This window comes from Alexandromys fortis, unplaced genomic scaffold, assembly GCF_014885135.2.
Source record: "Alexandromys fortis isolate MF-2015 unplaced genomic scaffold, M_Fortis_MF-2015_v1.1 scaffold_27, whole genome shotgun sequence".
Classification (NCBI taxonomy): domain Eukaryota; kingdom Metazoa; phylum Chordata; class Mammalia; order Rodentia; family Cricetidae; genus Alexandromys; species Alexandromys fortis.
In genome coordinates this window covers 7210268-7235799 of record NW_026067952.1, presented here as the reverse complement: position 1 = coordinate 7235799, position 25532 = coordinate 7210268, and the positions used below count along the sequence as shown (strand labels likewise).

Here is a 25532-nt window from a genome sequence, read left to right as displayed (position 1 = left end):
GAATAATGCCTAGTTTTTGATAGAATAAAAAACACTTAATTTTAACCACTTGTGTTGAGCAGCTCCAGATTCTGATTTTATTTTGTATTGTATTTTATTACATTTCTTTATTTTGTGTGTGTGTGCATGCCATTTGCTCATGCATACATGCATGTCTCTGTCTCCCTGTGTGTTTGTCTGTGTTTGTATGCTTCCATATACCACATCATGTATGTGGAAAGTCAGAGGACAACCTGTAGGAGTCGGTTCTTTCTTTCTACCACATGGGGCCTGGGGCTTGAACTCAGGTCTTGAGACTTAGCAGCAAGCACTTACTTATCTTTCAACCAATTAATTCCTTGTCTCATAATTTATGTGAAAGGCAAATATGTATACCAAGTTATTCGTTAGAACATTGTCTGTAATAATGAATATTCTAGAAATGATTCAATGTGCTCTGAGAGTAGACTGGCTAAAGACACACTGATACTCTGACGGGAACAAGAACCTGTGGCCCCGCGAGAGTGCTGTTATACCGAGATAACCCAGAACTTAAGACAATGCTTGTAATAAAATACTAAATAGAACTGAAACACCAAGGCATCTATTCAGCGTGATCTTGATTTACTTAAAGCCAAGTGCCGAGCGAGACAAGAGTCTGGCTGTGAAATGCCATCAGCAGTTACTTCAAACGCTAAAAGTCTGTGCCTGTTTCTGTGGGCTTCTCCACAGCTCTATCCAAAACACCAGCAGTCTGTCTGTGCTCAGGAGTAAACAGAGCCTGAAATTACACCAAAGGGTTTGCTTGTTGTTGTTTTTTTTTTTAATTTATTGTGGTCTATCAGGGCTACAGTTTATCACTCTTTAGCCAAAACTGCCTGCATCTGGGATTCAAAATGCAAACAAGAGAAAGAGGGAGAGAGAGAGAAACTTGCCTCTGTCCATTTCAAACTTGGTTTCTCAGCCATCACGAGGGCACAACAGGGCACGTTCACGAGGTGACACAACCTCTGGCCTGCAGCCTTTGTGTCACGACATACCTTGTCACACGTGAGTCGGCACAGGAGGTGCTCCTAGTGTTCTTGGAAGCCATTTCCACACAGAGATGACTAGCAATTATCAGGCCCGTCCACAGAAGTGACTGCAAACCACATGACCATAAGCCTAAAGTAAGTGGCTCCTGATTTACTTTTTATCCACATCACCAATGTCTCTGGAGCTGTCACTTCAGAACAAGAAAGTCGGGGTCGCGGGGTGGGGTAAGGATACAGGAAAGGGTAAGAGAGCGGCCTCATCTTGTGTGCGTCAATGCTTTAGAACCTGTGATAACTCCAGACTGACATACCAGACATTACACAGTGAAGCTGCCTGGAGAAAGAGGTGCAGGGGGAACCTTGAGAACGTACTTGGGACCTAAGGATGAAGCTCTAGCTCTAAGCTTCCGAAAAGAGGTGAGCTATGACAGTCAGCCTTCCCTCTTGCAGACAGGGCTGCGCTGTTCTGTTGTGGGGGCATAATTCTTGCAGAAATGGCTGTTGTTTGGGGTTTTATTTTGTTTCAGTTTCTTCCATTAACTCAAAGTATTTCCTCTCCCCATCAAAACACAAACTTAATTTTTTGTTATGTTAGGCTCTTTAAGTTGAAGAAACTATGTAAAGAATACTGAAGGTAACTTGGGGAAGGGACTGAAGTCACCTCTCACTAAGCAACCTTATCTGAAGTCACTGATTGATTCAAGTCAGTAAGTTGGTTCAGAGCAGGGACTGCAACGTAAAATTCTTAAGTCCATAACTTGGTTTTCTCGTGTCTTAACTCTGTGACCCTAGGCAATTTATTTAAGCCCTTGACCTCGGTCTCCCCATCTATTAAATGGGAGCCATAACAGAAGTTGTGTGTGGAATGGCTGTGAAAATGGGATAACCTCATGTACTCCAAGCACACTAATGCTTCCTGACTCAACGTTAGCCATGGTCATTAGTGTGCCCCAGTCTCCTCCCCAAGCAGAACGGTTTTATTGACTCACAGCTTGGTGGGTTCTGTTTCATGGCCCTTCATCATTGTGTCTGCCATTAAAATACCCAGAGCCAAGCTAAACATTCACCAAGAAGCAGCGGGTAAAGCGTACTGAAGAGAAGGACAGGGGGAGCTGTAAGGTGTTGAGGGGATGAGTCACTCCAAGGAACAGGGAGAGGGGGAAGCTGAGACAAATGGAGGCCTTAGTCAGGACTCTCTGGGCTTCAAGAGACAAAAGCCCAACTCAAAACATAGCTAAGAACAAAGGGATGACATTGGCTTCCCTGCAGGAAATGGGGAGGATGCTCGGCACAGCCGGACTTGAAAGCCCAAGTGGGATTGTCAAATGTCTCAAGGTTCCTCTTAGCTTTACCTTCCTCTGGACATCTGCCCCTTCCCACCCCACTGCCACTTCCCTTAGCCATCATGATGCAGAGGGAGATGTGTAGCCTCCCCAAATCCCAGGCTTTCTTTGTTCCTATTCGGTCAATCCAAGAGAAAGGGATGCGCCATACATCACAAATGAAGCTTGGGCTCTCATTGGCTGTGTCCCCTAAACACGCGTGATAGGATTCTGTCTTTGTAAACCCCATAATAACCCCAAAAGGGAAGGAAAGAGGGGTAAGGATCCCAAGAGAAAGGTCACAGGGATGCAAACAAGACAGGTGATGGACGCCCCTTCATGAGGTTGTTTGGGTTAAAGTTAGCCCCTGAGTTGCCCCTCAGGTCAGTCAGCTTCTGTCACTGTCACAAAATACCCAGCATAATGAGTTTAGAAAGAGAAAAGACTCATTTTGGCATACAGTTTAAGGAACTTCTGGCCCATGGTTGCTTGACCCTGTTTGTCTTAGGCCCCGTGACAAGGCCATCTCCTAAAGGCCGTACCTCCTCCAATAATGCTACCCTAGGGATCAAGCTGCTCAACACACTAGCTTTGAGGGAAAAGCTCATCCAGCCACAGGGCTTCATGGAGGCCTGTCTCGGAGGCCTGCGCTGCATGCACAGACAGAGGCATACACTGGGCAGTCCTCTGCTGGGAGTCTGCTGAGTCAAGGAGCCCCAGGCGGAGGCTCAGCTGCTCACCCTGCCCCTCTCTGCTGGGCGGCCTTGGAAGATCTCCCGGCAGCTCAGCAGCTCGAGGCTGCCCACATGTGCAGTAATTGGAGATGGTGATGGAGAAATGTTCAGGGGAAATTCAGGTGCCAAATGCCTCTCCTAGAGGTGCATTGAACGTGCTGCTGATTGAGCAACCCAATAGCAGGCGTCTCTGGGGAATTTCCCAGCAAAGGCCTCATCAGCTCCCGCCCGCCCCACGAGGGAAGCCTAAGCCTCACACTCAGACATACCTGGCTTTGCCTCCACCCCTTCCCAGCTGCAGACTCCAAGCAGTGCGCTCTCTGTCTCTGGGCCGCTGGCTCCTTATTCAAAATTGTAAATTTGACCTGACATGGCAAGACGTTGCTCATTTTAAATCTAGTTGATTTTTTTTCTTTCTTTTTCTTAAGTCAGTTTTGGTAAATTGTGGTTTTCATAAAAGTATACTTTTCAAAACCGTTCCGAGGTCTGGTTAAAATGGCTCAGTCACCCTCCCACTGCATGTAATGCCACCCCTCAGAACCCCGTTTCTTTCCTTGTACTTTTGGACCCTATGTTCTCGGTTGGTTCTTTGTCTTTAACACGCATGAACTTGTTGCTTCCTTTTGCTTAGCCGATGATTCCCTCCCTGAGCTACTGAACTTTGAGTCCTGATTTTTCTTTTCCTATCATCTTTATTTCACTGCAAATGCTTAAGACTATAAATTCAATTTTAGGCGCATTCTAAGAACCTTTATATTAAAATTCGCACTACTACTTTGCTATAGATCTTTCCTATAGACACACTTCATGGCTTTCAGTTTGAGCCATGAGCTACTAATGAGTGAGCACTCAAGGTTCAGATCTGTGTGTGTTTGTTAAAACTATTTTGTTTGCCACTGAATTCCTATTTTTCACACAAATACATGAAACCTAGTAAATGATTGAAATTTACTGGAAAATATGGGAGAAGGAAAAGTAGAGGGATGGAGACAGGAAGGAGATCACCATCAAAAAGGAACGGGCATTGAGCATGGTGGCACTCAACTGTCTTCCCAACAGCGAGGGACGGAGGACCATCACGAGCTCAAGGTCAGACTGGTCTACCTAGTGAGTGATAACCCAGTGTGGGCTGCTGTATTAGCTATTTTCCGTTGCTACATAAAACATCATGACCAAAAGCAACTTATGGGTGAGTTTATTTTGGCTTATGGTTCCACAGAGAGAGTCCATAATGGCGCGAGTGGTATGGCAGCCAATGGCTGGAGCAGGAAGCTGTGAGATCACATGTTCAACCTCAAACACTGAGGAGAACCAGAGAATAAGAAGTAAGGTAGAGTGACGGAATCTCAAAGCCTGCCGCCAGCAGCTACTTCCTCCAGCAGACTGCACCTTCTGAAGTTCACAGCCTCCCCAAACAGCAATGCCAGCTGGGCACCAGGTGTTCAAATACATGAGCTAGTGAAGGAGATTTCTCATTCAAACTCAAGTAGTACTCTATAGAATAAAAGGAAAGGGAAGGGAGGGATAGAGGCGGGGACAGAGGGAGAAAAGAAAGAAAAGAGTAACGTCAATCAATGAGAAACATTAGAGGGGAGAGCACCCCATTCTTCCTCCTCCCTCCAGTCCTCCACGGTGTCTCTGGCAATTATTCTGTGCCTTGCACGCTGTCTTCCCTCACTAGTTACAAACTCTCATGGTTTAGCTTTCTGGGAACAGCCTGGACCCCTGGGATGGGAAGAAGTAATGGATAAAAGATGGTAGCAGCTGCCTCCTCTTGCCAAAATCCAACTTATCTAACTCATTTCTACATTAAATCCCCCACTCTTTAAAATTACTAGAAACATTCCCATTCCTTGGCTGGAAATTGACTAATATCAATCCACTGATAAGTGTTACTTGCTAGCCATGTATCTGGACCTCAGTTTCCCCCCTGGCAACAATGATGTTAGTAACATCTTTTTCATAGAATGGTTATAAAGAAAAAAAAGTCAATATTTCAACTAAGCAGGAAGCCTTCCTATGGTCATATTTAATAGAAATAAGATCTGAATTTTCAATCCTGTGCTCTCAGTCCCCTGTGGGGCATTAAATCAAATTGTTCTTGAATTAGTTTCCTATGAAGGGGTTTCCTATCCCAGCACTGCAGACTAGATTCTTTCCTTGGGGAGTTCTCCCACCTAGAAACTGTCTCTTCGCCCTCTACTGTCTCTCCCAGGAAAGACCTGGCCTCCCCGCCTCATCCTGGGTGAGTGCCCCTGGATCTCAAACTGGTTTTTCCTTTTCTGTTCCCATAATGGAGCAGATGCCAGGTGAGGTTGTAAAATGTAACCTGGGCTTCCTGGCTCCCAGCACTATGTAGGGTTGGCAGAGACCCCAACACATAGCCCAAAGTCTTCGTACCCAGGAGCTACTTGAGAGAGCCCAGAAGTACAGTTAAGTGGAGTCTAAGGTCAGTCTTGCCTGTCTGAAGCTAGCTGCCCTCATCTCCCACCTGAAGGCACCATATCTCCAGGGCCCAGGCTAGAACAAGCACTCATGGCTACCTGTGAGTGTGGAGACTTGAGTCTTGGTCTGGTTTCTTTGGGTCTGTCTTTCTTAGTTTTGTCTCCCAAGAGCAACACTTTCTTGTCCATCAGTACTGAAATCATTGACCACCCATTCTCAGGAATGAACCACTGGGGTCCACCTGTCCTGGGCCCATGCAGGCAAGGCCGTACTGTGTAATACACACCTGCAGCCAGGAGCATCATGAAGTACCATGGGGTGGTTGGCCACTCAACACATCACCCGTTGAAAATCCCTACATGATTTGTTCATCTTGCCTCACCCAAGGTGCCAGAAACAAGAGGTAGAGTTGCATGCATGGTCATTCATTATTCATTCAGTCATCGAAACTACTAAACTCCAATATTATTTCACCTATAGATAGAAAAAAATGTTACCCCTCGCCTGCAGGGGAGAAACAAAGCAGGCTCAAACTATCCCTTTACGGGATGCCAACGTACTTTTTATTCTTTCTTGCATTTTAAAACTGCTCTCATCCCCTTAAGCAATGCAGGAGTACTGTTAGCAAGCTGTTCTCTCTTAACTCCCTTATCTTTCTTGCAGGTGTAGTCTCCACCCTTCACTCAATCTTCCCTCAACATAGGATTCGATTCAGGGTCTGAAGAAAAGTGTGGTTGGTTTTGGGGGTTTTTTCCCACCCCCAAATGAGATCATGTTGTTAAATTACTTGACAAATTACCTTTCTCTGTCAACATTTGGAATCAATACATTCACATCTGACATTTCCCAATAGTATTGGGGAAACTATTCAGCCATTTCCCTGTTAATGAATGAGAATATACTCTCACAGACTTAGGCTGCTGACAAGCAGGGGTAGCTATAGTATTTGGTGTTACCCTATTCCAGTGTTGCTTACAGTGATTCCTACAGCAGCCATATCAGAATCAGGCAGGAACTCTGGGGGTGGGCTGCAGGAAGCCGTGTTTTATCAAGCCTTACAAGAGACTCTAACACAGGTTCCAGTTTGAGAAGCACTGCCCTAACTCACATCAGGTGTCCCTCATCTCCCACAAGTACCATGGCCATTTGTTTGTCTGCTCCAAACAACTGCAGCAGGGTGCCAGCTCCTTTGCAGAAAATGTTTTCTCCCTTGGTAGAAATCCGAACTGTTTCCACACATGCCAAGTCCCACTAAAGTGCTTCAGTGAGCCACCGCCTTATTAGTTAGCCCACTCATTCCTTCTCTGTAGGATGTCTTGAATTCATAGTCACAGACAGAAGACGAATGTATGTCTATGTTTGGCATATTTAGGAAAATGGCAAGCAAAAACGTTTCCCTGGATGGTCTGGGCACCTGGTGTGATTCTATCACCAGTACAATGAGGTTGCAACTCAAAAGTCTCTCTGAGAAAGACCAGTCACCTGGAGACCCAGGGATGGAAACAATGTAGAGACCGGCAACAAAGAAGCAGGCTTCACTCGTAGACCTCCTCCCCATCTGATCTGCCCTCTGAGTCTCCATTACTGCATTTAAAACCCAGTGCTGACAACAAACCCCATCCAAAGCGCAGTTGATCGAAACCATACTTTATAGCTTCTTGAGGAGTGAGCCTATTATCGATGCTTCTCTGTAGCTGTCAAGACAAAGAAAAAAAGGGGGGGGGGATGAAATTAGTGAATCAACTCAGAATGCCTTCATATCAAGAATTAGAGTGGTTGGTACTGGAGAGATGGCTCAACAGTTAGGAGACCCAGCTGTTCTTCTAGAGGACCCAAGTTCTATTCCCGCCACTCTCACAATGGCTCGTGAACCATCTGTAACTCCAGTTTTGGGGAATCCAGCACCCTCTTCTGGCTTCTGTGTGTACAAGGCACCCTAGTGGTGCACAGACATATGTGCAACTGAAATATTCACACACATAAAATCAAATCAAATTAAATGCATTTATTTATCTGTTGTTTGTTTGTACATGCATGCTTTGTCTATCTATATATCTGTACAGTATATTGTGTGCCTAGTACCCAAAGGAAGCCAAAAGAGGGTGTTTGATATCCTGGAGAGGAGTTACAGAAAGCTGTCAGCTGCCATGTGTGTGTGCTGGGACCCAAGTCCTCTGGAAGAGCAGCAAGTGCTCTTAATCACTGAGCCATGCCTCTAGCCCCTACATTAGTTATTTTCATTTTTAAAAATAGAGTAGATATTACTACTGTCTTCTACAGAAGGTGCCAAAGAGGCGAAGTTGGTGCTGGAGATGAGAGTGGTCTTGGGAGAGAGTAAAAAACAGGTGAGAGGCCTGAGGCTGGATTTCCATTCAGAAGCTATAAATGAAATTCTGACTTGATGTGGGATTCCTCTCTGTATGCTGTGAATACCATTGGTTAATAAAGAAACTGTGCTAGAATAGAGTATAGCTAGGCTAGGAAACGAATGCTGGGAGAAAGAAGGCTGAGTCAGGGAGAAGCCATGTAGCCCTGATGGAGTCAGATGGAACTTTACCTGGTAAGCCACTACCACGTAGCGATACACAGATTAATGAAGATGTGTTAATTTTATATGTAAGAGTTAGCCAATAAGAAATTAGAGCTAATGGGCCAAGCAGTGATTTAATTAATACCGTTTCTGTGTGGTTATTTCAGGGCTGAGCAGCTGGGAACTAACTAGAGACCTCCATGCTACAGTGACTAGGCTTGGACAGGGATTTTAACTTAAGTTAGAACTTGGGATGCCCTGGGAGTTTGTCAAAGCCCCATTGTTGGGGCTTAGTCTGAGTTTTCAGACTGTCTTGTGGAGTGGTCCCTACGAATCAGCACTTCTAACAAATTCCACAAGAACCCTGAAGGTCTTGTTGAAGGTGCCACTATTTGAGTTCCGTTGGGCTAGGGTACAGTCAGACACTATAATACACACTCTGATGACTTCTTGCTGTGTAATTTTATTTCCTCTCAAGTAACTGTCTAACCCAAGACCTCCTGGCTTCTGTTAATGGGAGACTCTGGTGCAATCAGTCCCTAGGGCCCAAGCTAGTACATACCATCATAGACAGCAGGAGGCTTCAGGGTCACACTGACTGTTGACATGCCCTCAGCAGGTGAGCAGACAAGTTGGGAAGCTCTATACCAGTGGTCCTCAACCTTGCTAATGATGCAATCCTCTAATACAGTTCCTCATGTTGTGGTGAACCCCCCAACCATAAAATTATTTCATTGCTATTTCATAACTGTAATTTTGCTACTGTTATGAATCATAATGTAAATATCTGATATGCAGGATACCTGATATGCAACCCCCAAAGGGTTCTACTTCCTCTTTAAACTCCTGGATCGGAAAATGATAAATCACTTTCACTTGTGTACACAGCCCCATCTCACACAGATGGAAGTACAGTCCTTAAATGGAAAATTCCTGCCCCACAGGAAACTGTTCGTAGACATGCAAGGGAGCACAGATGTTTAGTGTTGCACTAACTGTGACACAAGATGATTCTTCCCCAATCCCTATCTATCCACAATACAGCCTGGCCACTGGGAAGTGGGTTAGGCCAGCGCCAGAACCAGTCACAACTCCTAAAAGTAAAGTGTGCTGTCTACAGAGCATGCTCTAGATGGAACAGAAGAAGGGATGCAGAGTCCTTGAAGAGGATACTCAAGCCCAGCTCTTCCTCAGACCCCTTCTCTCACGACACAGGTAAAAGTTCATCTACCTCAGGGCTGGGGAGGTGGCACATATGCACAGGCAAAGGCATTGACCTTGAGAGCATGAGTTCAGTCCCAGGACCAGTGCAGAAGAGCTGGGTGCATGCTTAGAATCCCAGCATTAGAGAGGGGTAAAAGCAAACATGTCCTTCAGACCTGCTAGCTGGCCAGCCTAGTCTAATGCTCCTGCCTCAAGAAAACTAGATCAATGACACCTGAACAATGACACCCAAGATTGTCCCTTAGTTCCACATGTATACAAACACACATGCAAATGTACCTCTACACACACCAACACACTTTCATATGCACAGGCAAAAGAAGTTGGCCAATTGCACCCACTCCCTGCCCTGTCCTCTGCAGGAGCCCTGTGATAGAACTACAGTACTTGGGTCAGATGGAGGAGCCATCACTTACTAGTCATGACCCTGATCCTCTCGGCCCCTGGGATTTGTTCAGTACCTACTTCATATGAGCCCTGTGTAAGGCCCATGGTACCTAGTCGCTGCCAACATGGAGGAGCAGCTGCCATGCCTATCTGTGCAGTAGAGTCACTTGGTGAACTCGAATAACACAATGGAGTATTTATTTAGCAATACTATGTTTGGCCTAAATTTAGCTCCAAAGCACAGAAAGAAAGAAAGAAAGAAAGAAAGAAAGAAAGAAAGAAAGAAAGAAAGAAAGAAAGAAAGAAAGAAAGAAAGAGCAGTCTAACTTCAGTCCAGATTTCATACTGAGCCATTAAAATGAGAAAAGTTAAGTTCAAGAAAACTCACGTGTGACTAGGGTTAATAACGAAATAGTTCATTCTCGAGAATGAGTAGGAAAGTAGATCTTAAGGTGTCTAGCCACGAAAGGAAGTATGTGAAGTTAGACATATGTTAATTACCCTAATTTAGCCAACCCAGGATATATACACCCATCAGAACAGCACATTGGGTGCAATAAATATATATGATGTATGCTAACTAGAGAAAATGAAGTGTTTCTTTAAAAAACGTTGAGAAACATGATGCACTTATGTGTAATGTCCTTCCTAAAAGAATACAAAGAGTCATACAGGAGAAATATAGTAAAGAATCAAATAGCCTTCGGCCTTTGGCCAATGGGGATGGTGTGGTCTCTTCTGTACTCCTCCAACTTAGTTCAGCAGAGTCAGCTTAGACTCCAAGAGACACATGCCTGAAAGAGCACGGCTAGACTTCTTTCATACTCTGGGGTAGACAGCGATGGGGAAGCATGCACTCACACACACACGTGTGCATTCACACACATGACACAGACATGAACATGGACTATGGTGCTGTGGTGATAAGCTCCTTGCTTGTCTACAAGGTTCACTAGTTGTACTGAGGCAGTCCCAGACGTGCAAGCCCCTCCACTTTCTCCCAGGCTTCCAGCTTCCTCAGCCCTGGGTCAGTCCCATACAATGACTTAGAGACAGGCATCAGTTGCTCCAGCAGGTCATGGGAATCTTCAAAGATGAAGACTAAGCCAGGCAGTGGTGGCACACACCTTTAATCCCAGTAGAGAGGTAGAGGCAGGTGGAACTCCGAGTTCAAAACCAGCTTGGTCTACAAAATGAGTTTCAGGACAGCCAGGACTATTACATGGAGAAACCCTGTCTCAAAAAAACAAAACACAAAAAAGCAAACAAAAGAGCTGGAGACCAAGCAAGACGAGAGCCTGCCAGGCACTTGCTCACCTAGCATGTTCCACCCCAGGCTTCCATTGTCTTCACTTAGCTCCTGGCTTTTCCTTCCCAAATGCTCTGTTGGCCTCAGCCCCAAACATGGAAGCAACAGCCTCCTACAAACTGTTTGATAAGCCCCACATTGCATAGAACAAAACTCCCCCCATAAAGCCTTTCTTTTAAATTATCCTGAGTGTTTTGCATCAGTTCTGGGTTAGTTCTTGATGACTGCAAGGACTTTGGTCCAGTAGCCTTACTTAACGTCCCAAAATACCCCACAGGGAAAGTCCTATAAAGACCTACCATACAGGTGAGCAGAGGACAGGTGAGAGGGCTAAGTTACTGGACCATGGCTAGTGGGTGGTGCTAGGGCTGGCACTGGATGCTGGGCCTTCTCAGGCTCCATAGTGTTCTTACCTATCGTGGTGTGTAGAGAGCTGCGTGGTGTCACACCTGATGGAGATGTATAATCAACTCCTGAGATGGCTAAGGCCTGACCTATGCTATGATCACGCAATGATTATCAGCTGCCTGCATATGCGTGAACCTATGGGCAGTGCCCACCTGGCAGTCAGGATTGGCAGCCCATGCCTACTTAAGGGCTGGGAGAGGTTTGCCCAGGGAGGGAGAGAGGAAAAGAGAGAGAGGAGAGAGAGAGAGGAGAGAGGGGAAAAGAGAGAGAAAGTGAATAAAGTCCTGAAAACTGCTGCAAGAAGAGCTCCGGGTGTTGCGTTTTTCCTTGCTGGACGAGGTGGGACGTGACAGTGGTGTTTTAGGAAGAAACTGGGCTCTGTGAGATGGTTTACTCAAAACCAGGTTAACACCTGTGTTTGTGCCAGGTTCCTGACCCTGATGCCCACCCACCCACCTGCAACTCCCCCACTGCTTCATGAAAAGGGATTTCTTGCAACAGTGCCTATCATCTACATAGAGAGGGAGGTACTATGTTTACCTTTGCCCCTCCAGATCTTGCTAGAGCAGCAGTTCTCAACCAGTGAGTCATGAACCCTTTGGGGGGAATCACATATCATATATCCTGCGTGTCAGATATTTATTTACATTATGATTCAATAACAGCAGCAAAATTACAGATATGGAGTAGCGACAACAATAATTCTAGGGTTGGGGGTCACCACAACATGAGGAACTGTATTAAAAGGTCACAGCGTTAGGAAGGTTGAGAACCACTGGGCTGAGGGTCTCCATGGGTTTTCATTTGTGACTCAATAAGAGATGGGAAAATTTTTCTTGGAAGTTTCTGGCCTTAATTCAAAGCCCAAGATAAAACTCCCATCATAACTAGGCGTCTTTTATGTGAAGACACAGTGATGGAGGGGTGACTGCAGGATAGGCTCCCCCAGCAAGGTGCAGAGGGAAAGAGGCCAAAAAAAGAACCGATCAGACTGCAGAAAACAGTAGAGAAAAGGAGAGAGGAAGCAGACAGCAAAAGAAAAGCAACCCAGAGATGCACAAGGGAGAGAAAGTGAGCAAGGCACCAAAAAGAAGGAAACAAGAGTTGGACGCAAACCAACAGAAACAGAATAGAAGGGAGAGAAGGGTCTCATATTTTGGGGGTCATCCAAAGTGGGGATCAAGACAATCAGTGAGAGAGGAAGAGCCTTGGGTGCTGGCCCTTGCTTGCTGGCCACTGGCCACATTTGACACAACACTAGAAGACAGACGTCTGCCTCTGAGTCAGCTCCTTTCTTCAGGCCCTGCCTGCCCCACCTCTTGAGCTACTGTTCTGGGATAATTATAGAAAGCCTGCCGGACGGGGGATTTATGAGCCTAGGGAGAGCCTGACTCTGGAGGGGGAGGGAAGATGTGAGGAGAGGCTGGTCACAGCAACCCACGGGGCATGGGCTAGTCCCTGTCCAAGCTGTCGGCGAGGCCACGATGCCAACGTTCCCATCTATCTGCCTTCACCCTTCACCTACCTCTCTGCTTCTCTTCTACTCTTGCCAACGGCTCTCCACACCTGCCAATACTCTCTTTCGTCTGCTGCCTCCTCCACCGGCCTGCCTGTCAACATCTGTTCACTACCTCCGCTCATTCATCAAAGTGTCTATCCATCAAATGGCCATGACTTATCTCCTGCTACCTCTGTCTACAAACCTTCTCCCCGCTGCCAATCCCATTTCTGTTCACCCAACTCTCTCATTTTTTTCCACCCTTATAACCCAGTCCTTCGGCTTCCTTCAACCGCCACTATTTCCTTTGCTTTTCCACAATCTCCTCATCCATTAATCAGCGTCTGTATTTTGAAGCCTCTTCTTCATCTGGTATCCTCTCTACCCATAATCCGTGTTCCACTTACTCCCCAAATGTCTCCACCATCCACCAATGTCTTCAAACACTCACTAAATCTCTCTTTCCTCCAACTGCTCACCTGCCATCTCTCTAGCCTTCTCCAAATTTCCTACCCATTCACCCAAATTTCTAACTTCTCTGTGTATTTTCTGCTACTCCCACCAACCCCTAAAACCAATATACCACCCTTCTACTCAGTGTTCTATGCCCCTCCTAATCTGTGCATGCATACAACCATGCATCCATATCTTCTTATGAACGTCTACCCACATCCATGACCTCACCTATCCATCTACTCAAGAACCTCTCCTTATACTGCTAAAATCTGAACCATCTATATAGTCCTCAGCTCTCCAGCTACCTCTTAATGCACCCACTGACTTCAACACTGTCCTCAATCAGCCCTCAAGGGAGGTTCCATACGAAGAAAAAGGAGTTATGTATAGAGCTGAGAGAGAAGCCCAATTCAGAATATACTAGAAGTGGAAATCAATCTAGCCCTACCTGGCCTGGTCACGGCTTTGGGAGGGTCCATGTAGCCACAAAGGAAGCTGGACAGAGTAGAAAGGGAAGTGGGGGAAAGGTCCTGTCACCTCTGCTAAAGACGCTGGTAAAGTTAATTACAGCCAGCTCTGCACCCTCCCATCTAACTGGACAGCACAGAGGAAGCCTCGCCCCGCTGATTCTGCCCTGGCCTGTCCTACCTGCCTTAATAGGCATATCCAGGACACAGTTCCCTCCTCTACTTGTTCCCTAAGGTTCTAAGACAGCCCTGAAGACCCTCCAGAGGCAATGCCATGTTGGATCCAAGACTGAAAAGTTTAGCAGATTCAAACACTGAATGAGTCAGTCCTGTGTAGTACCATTGGTTCTCTGCAATGGCAACAAATCTCTTGACTTTCCCCTGCCCATTTTGGTTTTCCAAGACAGGATTTCTCTGCATAGCCCTGACTATCATGGAACTTTCTTAAGGGCCAGGTTAAACCCAAAACAAGGAATGGCATCAAATCTAGACTTGCATTTGTATTTTCTACTTGCCCTTCCTAGCTGTCATCTCCCCTCTTGGAGCCATGGTGTCCTCATTTATAAAATGAGAATCAAAAAGTGGGAATAACATAGGCCCGTGAGTGTAGGGCCTAAGCCGTGGCAGACACCATCCAGTGTGAACAGAGGTTAAAACCTGATCTTCTCCACATATAAGGAACACAGTGCATGTTTCTACCCTAGCCCAAGGTACTTGGTCTACAAAGCTAATATCACATGGCTTCCACAAAACACACACACACACACACACACACACCTGCTTGAAAGGACATTTCCCCATTAAATAACAACAAAAAAAAAAACCTCTGCTTTCAAGGAGCTTTAAATGCCTGCAAATTTTTTGACAAAGAGTGAATCTTGACTAGAGCCAAAAATCAAATTTCTCCTACAACTCTTGCCCTTTCTTGTGACCTGTGCCAGCCCCCTGCCAGATAATGAGCTGACAAACAATGGGACGAGTTTCTGTGACTTAGGTCTCTAGAGTGGCATTCAGCAAGTGATCCGTCTAATTGCTTTTGATATCTAGAAAAGCTAATTAAGGTAATAATACTTGGCACTTGTATAATAATAATAAAAATAATGACCCTTTATATGTAAAGGAGCGTCTTTCATCCAAGGATCACAAAGCCTTTACAAACATTAATTAATCCTCACAACTCAGCTGGGAGGTGGGTGTAATTAGTCCCACTTTATGGCTGGAGGAATTGAGGCACAGAAGGAAGGAGCAAGGGATGTGGTAAAGAAGGTACATTGTTTCTCCTGCTGGGATCTGGGTGCTTCTGAAAGTTCTAGAAGCTTCTCTGGAGCCCTGGAGCCCCTCCTGTGACCTGCTTCTCCTATGGGGCCCACCCTATCACCCTCAAGAGCCAGAATGCCCTGTCAAAGTAGCCACAGTGAAAAAGCAGAATTCCAGGACCCTGCCTGGCGGATGGCCTGGAGGTAGGCCCTCCCATTCTCTGAGCCTTCGTTTCTTTTCCTATAGACCAAAAAGATTGGGTCCCATGGTCCTCACACTGCTAGTATCCAGCCATACACCTTGTCGCTCTTGCCACCCTGGGGAACACATTTGGAACCTTGAAGTCACCAACCAAGAGCCAGGTTCAGCCAGAAGCATCTCTAAACAAATGGATTGCTAGACTGAACAAATGAAAACAGTGGGCAGGCAGTAAGAGTTAGGTTTCAGAACAATAGCAGATCATCTTTTAAGTATCTACCATGCATATTTTGACCATATTTAATATTAAACATGATTCTTTTTGAAGTTCAGGTTTAACCCCATGTCCTGCGTTTCTTTCAGATACGTGACTCTATATAATGAAGCTATACACAGCTCAGTCTCAAGTCACCTTAGCCTAGCCCTGTGACACCACATGTCACATTTGCCACTGGGACTACAGTTGGTGGCCTGCCCAGGATCCTACCTTCCTGGTTTTCCTGGGTCCCCCTGGATCCTTTATTGATACCCTCTGCCACTCCCCAGCACTCACAGGACAAGATCCCAGCTCACTGATACGATCCCGTCCAAGCCCCACGAAAGAGGATCTCAAGGCCCCCTCACATTACACATCTCCACCTTCCAAGTCTGCCACGGACCCATCAAGTGCACATCAAGGGTCAACGCTGTTGGTTGTGCCCACCCAACTCTCTTCCTTCACTCGGGCCTCCCAATCTCTACGTATGCTGGTCCCTTCATCTTCAATTACTAGATGCCTAATGAGTCTAAAGACTCAATTTCACCTCCACAGAGAAGCCTTCTGTCCATAAGAACTGTTTCTGCTGGGCTGCCAATCTTGTGTGTGCGTGTGCCTCTGATGTGTACATGCTTGTGTTCTGTGCTGTCTTCCATTACCAGAGTATCTGGTACTGATTCTTGGTCACATGATTAGCACACACTAGTCCCTCTGCCTAGAATTCCAACAGAATCGTCTTCCATAATTAACCAAGTCATTCATTCATTCACTAATTGTGAAGCATTAACTTTCCTCAGACTTACCATCCTCATGCTAATGAAATGACCTTATCGTTCCAGTCAGCAAAGTCTTGCCACAAGGTGCCAAGGGTAAATATTTGGGGCCTTAAGAGCCTTAGAATCTGTCACACCTACTCAACTCTATTACTGCAGCATGAAAGAAGCCACAGAAAGTGTATAAACACACGGGTGTATTTGAGGCTGGGTACTAATAAAACTTTATACAAGCTCACAGTAGGCCACACTCTAGTCTATTGTTAGAAATATATTGAACCAATATAAACCAATGTAAAACAAAAGAAAATAAAGAATGAACTGTTTCTCCGTGCTAGGGATGAAGTTGGAGGCTCGCACGTGCTAGGCGAGCACTTTGCTGAGCCATACCTTCGTTCCAGACTCTTTCTTAAACAGTGGGAGGGTGAGTGGTCTACTCCAAGTCCTCCTACTGAGGGCCTGTGTCTGTGGCCCATGCCTGTTCTGAAAGCCCCTGGATTTCCAGATCACACTCAAGGCAGAGCCAGGCTTCCCCACCAGAGGCCTCTGCATTTGCTCTGCAGGCATCCCCCCCTTCACCACGCCGGGACTCAATGGACTGGGCTGATGTGAGCCCAGCAGAGCGGAAGCTCTGCCCATCCCTCTCACCTGGAGAGGGTCCCACTGCCACTCCTTGCAAGTGTCCACTTGGATTAAAAGCCCTGCCAGGGCTGGGAATCACATCTAACAGTGTATGGTGCTTGCATATCTGAGTGAGAAGCTGCACGTTCGTTAGCAATAGAGACGCACAAAACCCTTTCTGAAGACTCTAAGGGCCTATGAAGAGCCAGGTGTTTCCAGTGTCACGGTTTTTGTCCTTTCCCCCTTCATTCTGCTGTATTCTAAACTAGATTTTCAGGACAGGCAACACACACACACTGAAACTATGCCCCCTATGTATTCGTACACATGTGTTCCATACACCTTTCTGTGAATTAATATACGTATTCAGTATACATGCTCACATAAATCCCACCCAAAGGCATGCTTACACACAAGAAGCACACATGACTGCACAACACACACATCACATATGTGCCAAGAGCGTCTTTACTCGGGCAGATAAGCTTGAGCATGTACACATCCATCTAGCAACACACAAACTTTGAATTCTTGCCTCTTCACATTTAATGCAGTCCTGCATACATGTGCACACATGCATGTGTGTGTGTGTGTGTACATGCACGTTTTATGCGCATATACTGCAAAATCCAGGCTTGCCGCGTGCTCTTCATAAGGAAGCGGTGATGCAAATCATCTTTTTGTCATTTCTTGACCACCGGCTCTGTCTGGTCCCTGCAGCCAGTCTCAGCTCTGAGAGAAGCACAGGAAGTTCCCATGTCCCTGGACTGCCAAATTCCAGTCACCTCTGACCCCAGAGGGACAGAAGCTCGTCCAGCTTCCTGCAGGCCAGCCAAGTCTTATGTGCCCAGCATGACTTGCCTGCATGTGGCACCAGCAGATAACGAGAGGCTCCACGTCCAGCCCTAGCTGAGCCCTGGCTGCTGCAGTCAAGGAGACTTCCTTGTCCTCCCCTGGGGCTGTGCTGGCAAGCTGGGGGCCTCCAGAGGAGGACCTTGGTCTCAGCCAAGGTCGAATGTCCTCTTATCTGAAGGCCACTGACAACTTCCCTGCCCTGCTTTCCTCTGCTTCCAACACTTCTAATGGGCTTGGCCTGCTCCCTGCCTCCAGCAGCCACCACCCACTGCCCCTTTAACTCTTCCTTAGCCTTCTGCCTTCTGCCCCTTTCACGCTTCCTTAGCCCTCTGCCTTCCTGATAGAGACGTGGACATGACAATGGCAGGAATTAAGAAGCTCATCAACCTCATATCAATAGGTTTTTCCACCAACATCGTACCGATGAGAGAATGGGGAGGGGATTTTCTAGAGATGTTTCCATGGGAAAACAACTGGGGTTGTTACAAATGCTGCTTCCCACTGTTTGGGATGGTGGTAGGTATCCTGCCTCAGTGAAGGGCTTCTTTGGCCAGAATAGATCACTCTTTCCCTAAACCCTCAGTGGATTCTCCATGCCCTGGTTCAACCACACGTCTACATATATACACGAGCACACCGTGTGAACAACTGCTGGCTGCAGGTGGGCATGTGAGCCACCCACACATGTGCAATTGTATGCAGAACAGGCCCACATAGGACAATAGTGGTGAACATGTTTTTCCCACTTCTCCACAGAGAGGTTCTCTCTCCTAAGGCAGGAAGTATGGGGACCTGCCTTGTGGCATTCAAGCGAACTGAGGCAGTCCCGTGTCCAATGCCATAAGGTTGGTAAGTGGCCGAGGTTAGAACTTGACTAGCAGATTCAGGGACAGTGGTCGGTCTCAATCACTGCACTGTGCCCCAGCCTCCTGTCCTCTGCCACCCACCCACACTTCACCACTTGTTGAAATAGGAGCGGCAGGGCTGCGTCCCCGGCACCCGGCCGCCCGAATCACTCCCACATCAACCACTGAGTTGATTTCAGCCACATTGGGTCCCCAGAACCTCCCAAATACACAATCCCTGACTTAGTCACCTCGTACATCCTCTCCTCTCTCCGCATGTACATCCTCCCTTCTAAAGTCTGTTCACTACACATGTGCTAAGCACAGGCTAGAGTCCGAGCCCTGGGCATTCTCTCATCCCCCTTCCCTCTTAGGAAGACCCTGTTGCTATTAACCTTATTTCAAGGGTGGGTAAACTGAGGCACGGAGTGGTTTCAGGTCATTCACCCAAGCCAAGCTATCTCAACTCACAAACTTCAGCTCTTCCTTCACTGTAGTCTGTATCCTGCTCAGGTTTGGCCCCTATGACTGACAGGTTGCGGGTAGAGGTAGTGATGAGGGGGGTGAGGGAGGCACAGGAAGAAGCTGGAGGGGGTACTTTAAACCACAAGGTTATTGGAGGTTATGTGTCCAAGCACAGGTAGGGTGGGATGTTATATAGAGTGACTCGGCCAAGTCTGTGCCTGTGTTATAAAGAACATATTGGAAACACGGAGAAGTGAAGTCTCTGCACTGTACACACAGGCAGCCCCAGCGGTTGCTTTGGCCATTAGCCCTGCTTGAGCCCGGCTGTTCATGCAGGCAACCTGGAAGGGCTCTGCAGTGTGGCCACGGCTAAGGAAGGGCCAAGCTCCCTCGGAAGTGAAAAGGGTGTGGGGAGAAGAGGGCTAGTGAAGCCTCAGGACTTGGAAGAGAGCCAAGAGCTACAAATGGTCAGTCGCCCCATCCCTTCCGTACCCATCATCTCCGCGGGAGAAGCCAGGCCTCCCGGGTCCTTCAGCTCCTGTGGAGGCCACCAGGAGCTCTTGGGGCTCGGGGCCAAGCTGGGGGTGGGGTGTTCCCCTAATTGGCCTGCTTGTCGTTCACTCAGCAGAGGAAACAGCCGCTGGCTTCAGCCTGCAAACGACAGGAAACGCCATAGAGGGCTACTTGGGCCGTAATTACTACTTTGAGAAAGGGGGAAAAAAAAGCTGAGGGAGAAACATTTCCACCTCAGATAATCTGCTCTTTGCGGGGATGGGAGGGTGCTTCATGGAAGACGGTTCTGAAAAGCCTTCAATCAGTCTGACAAGCAATTATCTGCTTAGCTGCTGGTACAAATCCCCCAAAAGGAGAGGTACCCCTCCCAGGAAAACAGAAACCCTAGACCAATACCCAGTGACCCTGCCCCACCTCCCGAACAGTCGGAAGGGTAAACCATAGACATTATGACCAGCCTGGGAAACCTCAGCTCCAGTGGTAGCCATAGCTAGAGGGGAGGGGCTAGCTGTCTCTGCCCTTGTACGTATCACACCGTGGGTTTACACACTCACATATACACACTCTCCCTAGTGCGGTCACATGCCTGGTCTCATATTTTGTAGAATAAGAACATTTCAAATATTCTTGCCGTCCCCCCAAGGCAACCACAGACATCACTTGTCGTTAATTCATTCAACAAATATTTTTTCTTGAGAAAGAAAATGCATTAGGATACTGCGATACAGATAAAGATTGCCACAGATTTCAGAGTACGATAGGGAGACCATTGTCATCTGCTTAATGCCTCTGACCCTCATTTGGGAAGGACAGAGAGAACTGGAGAGAGCCTGGATAACAACAGTTCAGTCCAGTTCATACCCAGAGCTGCTTGGGGAAAGCGTGCTTGCCTTTTTTGCCTGTTCCGGTTCAGCCCTCTCCCCCGATCACCTCTCCCAGGCCCTGAGCACAACTTTTGCTCAGAGATGTGGAGATTACCTGCTACCCTCCATGTGGCACAGAGAATAGACAGGGCTCTACACAAAGGAGACTCACCCCTGCCCTGGCCAGGCTCTGAACAGAGCTAAGCAAGGCCCCAGCAGCACAAAATGAGGACCAGCTAGCTGATCCCTGTATGTGCACATGCACACGCACACACACATGCATGTGCACAAACACTATCACATTCCATTATAACCTACTCACACACATGGGCTGGATGCCACCAACTGGGGCTTACATTCTGTGTTACTACCATGGGTACTAGGGAGAAACACCGGCACATTCACCATAGACACTAAACGCCTCTTCACAGAGAGAGCATCAAGCATGCATTTGTACACAACACCTTGATGCTGACCTTCCCACTAATGGGCTCATATGAGTTTCTCAGACCCTACCACAGTCTCATGATAGAGGCTATCTCTGTCTCTCTGTCTCTCTGTCTCCGTCTCTCTCTCTCTCTCTCTCTCTCTCCCTACCCCCATCCCCATAGACATTCACATATGGCATTATCAAAGCCACAAAACTTCACACTTCATGCCCTCCCACTCCGTCACACACACTCACACAGCCAGATAGCCCTTGTTTACACACACACACAGGCAGATGCCAGCCATAGATACCTGGACTCCTACCACACAGAGCGTATGTATCACCCACGCTCATTCATACTTTCCTTCATAGAGTTAACACACACACACACACACACACCACAAATATACCATACATATTAAACACACACCACATATACTGCACATACCAGATGCATACTCCATATAATACACACACAGACCGTATATTACACATACCATACACCACTAGACACATACTACATATATGCTATAAACCGCACACATGCAATACACATAGCACATATATCTTATACATGCCATATGTATCATACATGCCAAACATTTATGCCATGTACAGCATACATATCACACACATCAGATGCATAGCATTGTAGCAGGCTTTCTTTGGGCTGCCAATCAGCTCCCAAATCATGACACAGAGACTTATTATTAGTTATAAGTGTTCGGCCTTACCTTATGTTTTTCTCATAGCTCTTATAACTTAATTTAACCTGTTTCTCTTCATCTACATTTTGTTTTGTGACTTTTTACCTTGCTTTCCTTCTGTATGTCCTATTCCATGTCTGGCTGGCTGGCAGCTGCCTGGTGGGCTAGCCCAGGCTTCTCCTTTTCTTTACCCCTCATTCTCTCGTCTCTCTCGTTTTCTTTTCAAGCCTTGATTCTTCCTCCTACTTATTCTCTCTGCCTGTCAGCCCCTCCTATCCTTCAACTTCCTGGCTATGGGCCGTTCGGCTTTTTATTAGACCAATCCGGCGCCTTAGGCAGGCAAGGTGAAATAAATGCAATACATCTTTACATAATTAAACGAATGCAACACACTTTCATATAGTTAAAGTAATATTCTGCACCATGCAGTGGTAGCACGCCTTTAGTCCCAGCACTCAGGAGGCAGAGGCAGGTGGATCACTGTGAGTATGAGGCCAGCCTGGTCTACAAGAACAAGTTCCAGGACAGGCCCAAAGCTACAGAGAAACCCTGACTTGGAAAACCAAAAAAGAAAAAAAAAGTAATATTCTGCAACATGAACAAGTGCAATACATCTTTATATGGTTAAAACAATATTCACATTGTTTTAACATAACATATGCCATATACTCACAACATACCATACACTCACCACATATCATACACACCAACACTACAAACACATGCCACATACACTACATACAATATACATACCACACACCTTGAATACATATAATATTACACATACCATGCACACACTACATACACCATGCATTTCATTACACATACATACAAACAACATATACACCACACACCACCATTATAGACACATCCACCACATATAACACATGCAACATAAATGCAATATGTACTACATATTCCAGGCACACCAGACTAATTGTATATACAAAACACACCTCCATTACAAACACATATATTGCGCATACCATATACAACATATATAGCATACACTCCATATACACATCATATATACAATGTACAGATCAAATACACCACCACATGCATATACTCATACACTACATATACCCCATATATACCACACATGTATACCCCACACATAATCACATATACACACTACTACTGAAGAAATACATGCCACACGCACACAGGGAAGAAAAGATACAGGAAGAAAGAAAACATAGGCCCCGTGAAGGGCCAGAAAGGGAAGTAAATGTCTATAGGGAGGCTGTGTCCCGGGCGGGTGGGAAGTTGAGCAGTTGGCACAGGAGCACCTAACAAGGAGGTCCAAGAAGAAAGCGAGCTACTACTGTAGAGAGGGCTCCTGGGCCAGAGGCTGAGAAGTCAAAGGTGAAAGGTCAAAGGATGCAGAACAGCATGAAGCAAAGCACGTGGGGACAGAAGAGATGGCAGGACTAGAGGCGTGTCCACCCTCCCCCTGAGGGGCCCTGGCAACGCGCTGACCCTAAGCAACACCACAAGCAAGCCACCCTCTGTTGAACGGTGAGGCACCAGAACACTCTATAGGTAAAGAGACAATAGGTTCATCCCTGTGAAGTCACCTGCCCAGGCACAGTGATTAGCAGGAGTCAGAATATCAAGGCAGACGGCGCTAACACTGACTCCATGCCATTACCATTTGGGATATCAGCAGCCTGGATAAACTGGCCCACGCAGAAGGTTGAACCGGAGCAAAGTCCAATCCAAGTGCACGTGCCCCTAGCTGTGACTGAATCTCTGACTCCTTGGACGGTGGCATTGTAAGCGGAGTCAAGTGGCACGCAGGAAACCGGATGGTATACGTGTGAGAATGAGCATTCCCACAACTTATATCTGGACTTTGGTAACGATCAATAGCTAAACTCCAGTGCACAGTGCAGTCAGATGGTCCCGCGGGCGGAGCTCAGAGCAGAGGGGCCGATCCCAGATCCCAGATCCCAGATCCCAGATCCCAGTCCCTGAGGATAGGAGCACAAGCGCTGCAGATCCCCCTGAGGAGGGGGGTCTCACTCCTCTTAAGAGCCTCTCCCTGGACAGATAATGAGCCGATCCAGCCAGATCTTAGGGACCCTATGGCACCTATACGCCCACAACAGCTATTCTTCACTCACAGGGACCCATGGGAGACACATTATCTCTCAAGGCCATCAGCGGGGACATTGGAGGAACTTGTGTGTAGACAGAGCACAGCGATCCTGCTCTCTGGCACAGGAGGGAGGAGGCTGTTTGCCTTCCCAGGACATTTCATTTCGTTTGTGTTTGGCAAGACATATCTGATGCACTGGCAGGCAGGCACATTGCTCACTGTGTCCCCACGATGACACACCTTGTGTTTTATGACCAGAACAACTTGGGTACAAGATCAGCCCCAAGTTAAACCCCACCCCCCCATCTCCCAGTGTGCTGCAGGATGGCAGAAACTCCCCACTTGCAACAGAGCTGGGGCAGACACCAGCAGTCTGTCTGTCCAGCCATCTCTTTCATCACCATTTCTTGACGCCTACCTGCACCCAGCCCTGTGCTTGCCCCTGAAGATGCCAGGACACATAAGACACTGTCCCTTCTCCTTAGAACTCAAGGTCCAGAGGGCAAAACAGAGATGTGATACCAGGAGAGGCAGTGTGGCCAGGCAGGAACTTTGGCAGTACACAGACAGGGGTCAGATTCCAGCTCTGTTCCTTCTCACAATTTAACCTTGGCAAGTCACTTGTCCTCAGCAGACCTCAAACTTGTCCTGGTGAGAGGAGTGTGATGGGGGCACCAGTCTCCTGGTGTTTCTGGGGAGATCGCGTGTAGCACTGCTTGTAAAACTCTGACCACCAGGGCTGGTACCCCAAAGCTTGCAACGGGGATCAGCCAGTGTCATTATTCAAACGCATATGATGACATTCTGTCTATCAAGCCTTGACAGGAAGGTTGTGCCAAGCAAGAGAACCTGCAGCAAAAGCCTTTCACGGATGCTGAAGGAAATATTTCATCACTCACTCACTCACTCAGCAAATATTCCTTGAGAGTCCTCAAAGTGCCGAGGCCAGTGCAAGGGACAGGGTTATCCCACGAGAGGGTGCGGTGAGGGAGACGCAGATGTGGCCATAGAGTTAGGTGTCTGGGGAGGGAGTCACCCTGAGAACAGACCAAGCACCAACCAAGTGCTATAAGAACAGTAAGGAAGGCAGAACAGAGGAAAGCGAAGGAGGGAATCATTTGCCCACTGGAGAGGTCAGAGAAGCTTTGCTGGAGGAGTAGGGGTTAACATACTGCAAGCACAAGGAAACATTGTGGCTTCACCTTTTAAGACTGAGGAAGGAGCTTCCTCTCTAGGGAGAGATGCCTTCAGTGTCACCAGAAGGGAGGCCACCAGCAGAGTTTCCCTGTTACTCACGCAGGATCCAGACCCAAGTATTCAAGGAGCTCTGAGATCCGAACTCAGGGCAGCTACAAGCAGCTGGCCTCAAGGTCAGCCTGAGAAATAAGGTGGAAAGGACATTGAAGAGACCTTGTGGGCATCAGCAGGGAACCATGCTAAAGGCACAAGGACCCCAGCCTGGAGAGGCCAACAAGGTCAAAGCAAAGGGGACAGAACGTGCCCAGGCTCCTGGCTAACCTTTAGCCCACAAGGACGGCTTCCATAGATCTCAGTAGCTAGAGCCAAGTTGGGAACCTAGGTCTGGCTGTTCCCAACACTGGGACATCGTGTCAGATCCACCAGAGGTGGATCCACCAGAGGCCTCTGTTAGGAATGAGAAACCACTCTCTACACAGCCCCACCTCAGATGGTCTCTGTGTTCTCGCCTGAACCCATTACAACCACCCCCCCCAGGGGGTTCAGAGTCAGTGTAGCTGCTTTGGAAGTCACTCCCCACCCATACCTGAGTCCATACACCTACATGGCTCTGCTCCAGCCTTGCCCTTGTCCCTTGCTCCTGCGTCCCCCTCGT

General features: G+C 47.2%; 1 long non-coding RNA gene across 2 annotated transcripts in view; it reads right to left on the bottom strand.

The window, feature by feature from the left end:
- Positions 1–4272: 4272 nt before the first annotated feature.
- Positions 4273–25532, bottom strand: part of LOC126507070 (uncharacterized) — a 42813-nt gene continuing 21553 nt past the window's right edge. For both annotated transcript variants that reach the window (XR_007593412.1, XR_007593411.1), the window contains 3 exons: positions 6652–7208; positions 5801–5988; positions 4273–4563 (listed from right to left, as the gene is read on the bottom strand). This is a non-coding gene — a long non-coding RNA (uncharacterized lncRNA). The remainder of the gene's footprint in view (positions 4564–5800; positions 5989–6651; positions 7209–25532) is intronic.